At 40.6% G+C, this 6,295-nt stretch overlaps 1 pseudogene; it reads right to left on the bottom strand.

The window, feature by feature from the left end:
* Positions 1 to 1,709: 1,709 nt before the first annotated feature.
* On the bottom strand, positions 1,710 to 5,125 carry LOC122019151 (annotated as a pseudogene).
* Positions 5,126 to 6,295: the final 1,170 nt, after the last annotated feature.

Raw genomic sequence — 6,295 nt, forward strand, 5'->3', positions numbered from 1 at the left:
AGGTCCGAGGCGCCTCCAACAGGCATTGAAGGCGCCTTCAAGCTGGAGGCATCTCCAAGCCTGATGGAGGCGCCTCCAAGCTGGCTGGCAGCTTTTTCCATCTTGCTTGCTTCTTTGCTTCGTCTTCCGAAGTCCCGTTCTTTTGGGTGATTCCGGCCAACCAAAATAGGGCTCACCCGAACTCAATTTTCGACCTTCTCCTCGAGCAACCTTCCTCCCGGTTTAACATCCCTCGAACGCCGCACACGTTCTTCTCACCCACCGGTGTACTCTTCCGTAGCTCTCTCATCCTTCGGACGCACCGAGCCCGTCGACTCCCTTCCCGTGCCATCCTTCTCGCTAGCTGCATCTTCCGCTCGACTTCCTGCGCTCCTAAGCTGCAGCACACTCAGACACAGGGGTCAAACACAAAGAAGGACCTAACCAACTTGGTTGATCACATCAAAACACTCGCGGGGTCCAACAGAGATTTATTCGTTAAATCAATAGACCCGATGAGTTGGGAGATAATATTATTTATATGGTGTGTTGTTGATTATAGAAGGAATCTATGTCCTAATTATTTAGGCTGATGACGCCCCCTTGAGGAGCTCATAAGGATTATCATATAAACCCTGCAGGTGGACGTAGTCCGACATGATAATAAAGTTGAATGGTAGTACTCTTAGAATCAGATGTTAATTAATTGGGTTGTTAGTAACTCAATTAATTAATGGACATACGATATCTTAAACACAGGGAGATAAACACACACATGATAAGAAGGAGCCCATATTGTAATATGGGATTGGTGTGGTAGTTCAATAATAACCCTTTAGTGGTATGGTTTATTATTGATGGACTTGAGTTGGGTGTTTGGGTCGAACACAGGAAGCCCAAACCCATCAGGAGGCCTAAACCAATTCCTCCTCTAGGTCCCTGTTGTAGCCTCTATATAAAGCCTCACATCCACCCATCCACAACATGGTTTGGTTTGGTTTTTCTCTACCTTCCTAGGGCCGGCGGAAAGGGCTATAAGAAGGAGTAAGTGGTGCCCCCTAAAACCTAATTTTCCATAATTCTCTTCTCTTCCTTGTGGTCGACGCCCCTTCTTCCCTTGCTAGGGTTGGTGCCCCTCCCCTCCTCCTTGCCAAGGGTCGGCGCCCCTCCCCTCCTCCTTGCCAAGGGTCGGCGCCCCTCCTCCTTGCTAGGGTCTGCGGCCCTCCTTGCTAGGGTCTGCGACCCTCCTTGCTAGGGCCCACTACAAGAAAAACCCTCATAGACATCGGTTTTCCACCGTTGTCTATTACAAAATCGACCGATGTCTATGAAGGCGATGTAAAAGGTCTGCCATTTTAGACATCGGGTTATAACCGGTGTAGTATCACTTAACGACACCGATTTTCAAATCGATTATGAATCGGTGTAGTATCACTTAACGACACCGTTTCAACAATGGTGTAAAACCGATGTAATATATGTTAATAACACCAGTTTTGGCAGCGGTGGAAAACCGATGTAATATCAGTATTGTTTAACGATACCGATTCAATTTATGAAACAATGAAAAATCGATATTAATAACATTTTAATAGTGCAAAATTTAGTTAATATTATTATACATCGGTGTATCTAAACACACCAAGTCAATATCCATGTAACCAACACATAAATATTATTCTTACAACATAATATTTCTCATAGTTACAATTTAATTAATTAGTACTTATCTATCCTTCTTGTGCTCTTTGTGTTGTTTCTTGAAAAATTGCAATAGAGGCCCTCCTCTTGGGTTGAGCTGGTATAATACTCATTACTTGTGCCAGCGTAATCCTTCTTTCTCTATGCAGAGATTTAACTAAATCTTCCCCAGAAGTTTTATTTGTTAATAGACTATTCTCTTTATCTATTACTGGATGAGCACCTCTGCTTGTTTAATGTCCTGAGGGTGACAACTGATTGATGATTCTTTGTAAAGGAGGCCTCCATCTTAAAGGAACCACTGGAGGCTTTGGGAACTTTGCAACATCCTTCTTGGTTGTCCTCTCACCATTTAATTGATTCTCCAGTTCTCTTACCTGAATAGAATAAAATAGTCAATATGGATATAAAGCAGTTTGTTGCTTACATAAGGGAAATTAAAGATGCTGTAAATTCTACTCAAATAGAGATTGAAAATGAGATAAGTAACCTTTTGCTGGTAATTTTTACTTGTTTGCTCAGCTTCTTTGATCTGCACATTTGAAATAATATGTTATAAGGCAACTGATTTGAAAGAAGCTAAATATAGTGATGCATGGTGTATAATAGATTATTATGATTTTTCTTGGAATATATAAAATAGTTTATTCATACTATCTTCATTTGGTTCAATTACTATCAGTTGGATCACCTTCTTGAGGCCATTCAAGTCCCTCATAAGCTAGACTAATAAGTATGTGGGCAATTTGGTCACTAGAACTTTGTTATGACTAACTTTACTTTTTTGCATTGGGTTGGCTTTAAAATTGGGTGAATAATTAGGGATGATACATCTGATCAATTTTTGCAGTATATAGAAAGCAGAATGCCATATGTCTGCACTTGCAATTGACTATATAGTATCATCTTTTATAACCTATGAGCAAGACTTCTATAGGATCTGAAGTTCATATTACTACCTTATCTTGCAATGTTTTGAAAACATTCTCCCGAGATGCGTATTCAGCTGCATCAATTGCAAGCTTTCATTCAACCTTATGTTTTCTTTTTCACTTTGAAGGAGCTTATCAACCTGTACAATAACTCTTATTAGGCATCACATAATTGCAGAAGATACAAAACCTGCATATGTATTGCCAAATAGAACAAAATTTTAAAACTAGCAACAATAGCCCAATATGCAGTCGAAATAGATATACCATTTGTTTAAGCTTGAAACTCTCTGCTAAATCTGTCTACTTTCGGACAAGACCATGCTCAATGCCTCGGACTCTGCCAGCAAAGTTTCGTGAGCATAATGTTTCACCTAAATATGCTAAACTTAGGCTAATCTGTGCAAACATGAGTGTCTTGCAATCTCCTCCTATTGTGAATGAAAATTATCAGTGAAGGGTAATGCGTCAAATTTTCTTCTGGCAATAAAAAATAACGATATAAACTAGCTGTTGTTTTTGAACCTAAACAACAAGATCATCACAGCTAGATGTTTTACTATTCTTAAGGTTTTTTCTCACCTAAAGAGCTCTGGAGCAAATGTGTTAGCTTAGAGTTCTTGCAAAATACATCTCTCCTTTAGTACAATGAAAAATTCAAACTAGTTTAGATAGTAAAATAGAAGCATATGACTATGAGCATTAGAAGGAACCTATATGGAATGTGTGGGTTCATGGAGGCAAGAGCAGAGATCACATCTCCCAAAGTTGATAGAGACTTATTGATGAATTGAGATTCCTTCAGCCTCTCTCCTTCTACTTCAATCTTATTAAGACACTCACTACCAGCTAAATCAACCAACCACAATCTACTTGTGAACTTCTGACCATCTACAAAATTTTCACCCTTAATAGTTACCCTCACCAAGCTGCAAAAAGCTTTAATATAATAAGCATGCTGGTCATCATAATAAGAAAATTTTTAAGTGATTTAAAAATGTCAAGTAGAAATCTAACAATCTTTCTATAAATGAGAATGTAAAGAAGGATCATAATCAAACAAAAAGCATAATTTGAATGGAAAACAGGAAGAAACTCACGAGTGAGAGCGTCTACTCAGCTCGTTAGAGTTTGTTGACCCCACAGATCTATTTCTTCCTCCATTTGTCAGAATTTCCCATACCTCATCTATGCTGCCAACTTGAGGTTCTAAAAGGCCAGGCACATCTTGCGTCCCATTTGATGCTTGCTTTATATCCAACCTTCAGAAAAACAACAAAGCCCAACAAATTGAACCTTTACTTTGCAAGAGGTAACAAAACAGTTTTCAATCATGCATGATTACAAATCCTTCCAGGATAATTCATATCTCATGAGAGAGCTTCTCTGTCCAGAAATTTTGAATAGTTCTTCTAACTCTCTGTAATTAACGCCTCTATTCTCTGGAATCCCTTCCATTGTGAAAGTCTTTCCGGATCCAGTCTGTCCATAAGCAAAAATGCAAACATTGAAGCCATCTAACACCGATTTCACAATTGGCAAAGTCTTTCCAGATCCGGTCTATCCTAAACCCTAAACCATATTAGGAACTATTCAGATGGATTCAGAAATTCACAAAATCATAATTAACTTGGTCATGAATCGATTTAACAAGAAGGTCAAAAGAAAATACTCACTTAATGATCAAAGCCTTTAAGTTGTATATGTAGCGCGTCTAAGAAGCCCAACACACAAATCCTGTAGAAACAACAACAAAAAAAAGAGATAAATTTATAAGCCAGAAAACATGGCATATCAGTGAAAAGAATTAGCATAGACATAAAAGAAACTTGATAGTTCAAGGAATACATAAAACCAACTTAGCAATAGGAAATAACAACTCCTCAATCTAGCAAACAAAAATGATAAAATAAACTCAGGATAGTGTTTGAGGAAATTCATCAAACACATTGCATGCATCAATCAATTAATACTTGCAATCAAGAGATCAAGAAGATGAAACTCTAATATTTTTTAGTTTCCACTATACTTGAGTTTCTAGGTTACACATGCAAGAACATGACCTTGACAAGCAAAGTTTCAAGCTTATTTAAGTTTCTAATATGGATTGAGATGATTAGACCTAAAGCTACTTTGATTGTATATAATAAACACTATCAATCAATTGCTTATGATCAGGAAACCTGTGTCTATTTTTCTTGCATAACCCATTTTAATTTCTTTTTACATTTGTTTTTTGTGAGAAAAATCAACACCTATCGTGAATATGGAACAAAAGGAGTTTATTGGTATGCTAGTGCTGTTGACGCAGAGCATGGAAGGTGTTTGAGGAAATACCAGCCGAGGTAGGTGAAGGCGACCGGCAGGATGAGTGCTTGGAAGCCGATACTGGAGGTGAGGGTGTGGAAGACAAAGTAGTAGGCGTTGTCGTTCCTTGACTTCGTGATGGGGAGCTTGGTCAGGTGGCTGATCTCCTCTAGGTACCCGCGGATGCTTACCATGGCCTTGCGCATGGGGCTAGCCAGTGGCTAGGCATCCTCGGCGTGCGCGGTGTCACCGTCTGCGGGGTGGCCGACCGCGGGGTCGCCGAAGGCAACAGGGGCGATCGCGTGAGTGATGAAGAGTGGAGCTGAGATGGAGGAGCGGAGACCGGCGGGCGAGAATGAGCTTCCATCACCGCTGCCAATTCTGGAGGCGGCGTCGGGGGATGGAATGCAACTCCATCACCTCGTCCTCCATGGGTCAAGCCGCCTACGCTGCTACCCTCTGCGTCCTCAGTCAAACACAAGGCAAGCTATGCTGTGCATCGATCTAGGAAGGGGAAGAGGGAGATGAGGCTGAGAGAGATAGCCGGATGGCCTGCGGCAAGGAGGAAAGTGGTGGATATACGGTGGATGGCGCGATATAGGTTTAGGTTTGGAGGGAAGAGTGAAGTGTTGCAAATTTTGGCTAAGTATTGGTGGGAAAATTAAGTTATTTTATTTTATCATAGACACCGGGTTTTAAAAACCACTGTTAAAATTAGTGTCTATTAACGAAAAAAGGCACTCATAGATATCGGCTTAAAAAATTGATGTCTATGAGCGAAAATCTGTGCTTATAGACACCGGTTTTTGGAAAAATCGGTGAAAAATACTCAAAGACATCGATTTTTGCATAAAACCACTGTTGTTCCACCGATGTCTATGAGAGTTTTTCTTATAGTGGTCGTCGCCCCTCCTTGCTAGGGACGACGCCTCTCCTTGCTAGGGCCGACGCCCCTCCTTGCTAGAGCTGATGCTCCTCCTTGCTGGGATCTCTTGGTGGGCGGCGGATTGGAGAAGAGGAAGAAGAGGAGAAGGAAGAAGATTAGAAGGCACCCCATCCTAGTGCTTCCTTGGTGGCCGGCGGTTTGGAAACAAAGAAGAGAAGAAGGGTGGTTGTTGTCTTGGGAGATTGTCACCCACACGACGTCCAAGAAGAGGAGAGGAATACGACAGAAGATCAAGAGGTATTTAGCTACAAAGGAAAGGTACAACTAGTTCTTTAATTCTGGTGCATAATTAGTTTAGTTTTCTTTGTATCGATTTTGAATACCAACACAAGAGGCCAGCGATCTTGTACTTCAATCAAGGTGTGCTTTGATCCATCAAGAACTTGCTTGATTGATCAAACATATGTCTGATCGAACATACGGGTTGCTA

The sequence above is a fragment of the Zingiber officinale genome, chromosome 9A (genome assembly GCF_018446385.1).
Source record: "Zingiber officinale cultivar Zhangliang chromosome 9A, Zo_v1.1, whole genome shotgun sequence".
Classification (NCBI taxonomy): domain Eukaryota; kingdom Viridiplantae; phylum Streptophyta; class Magnoliopsida; order Zingiberales; family Zingiberaceae; genus Zingiber; species Zingiber officinale.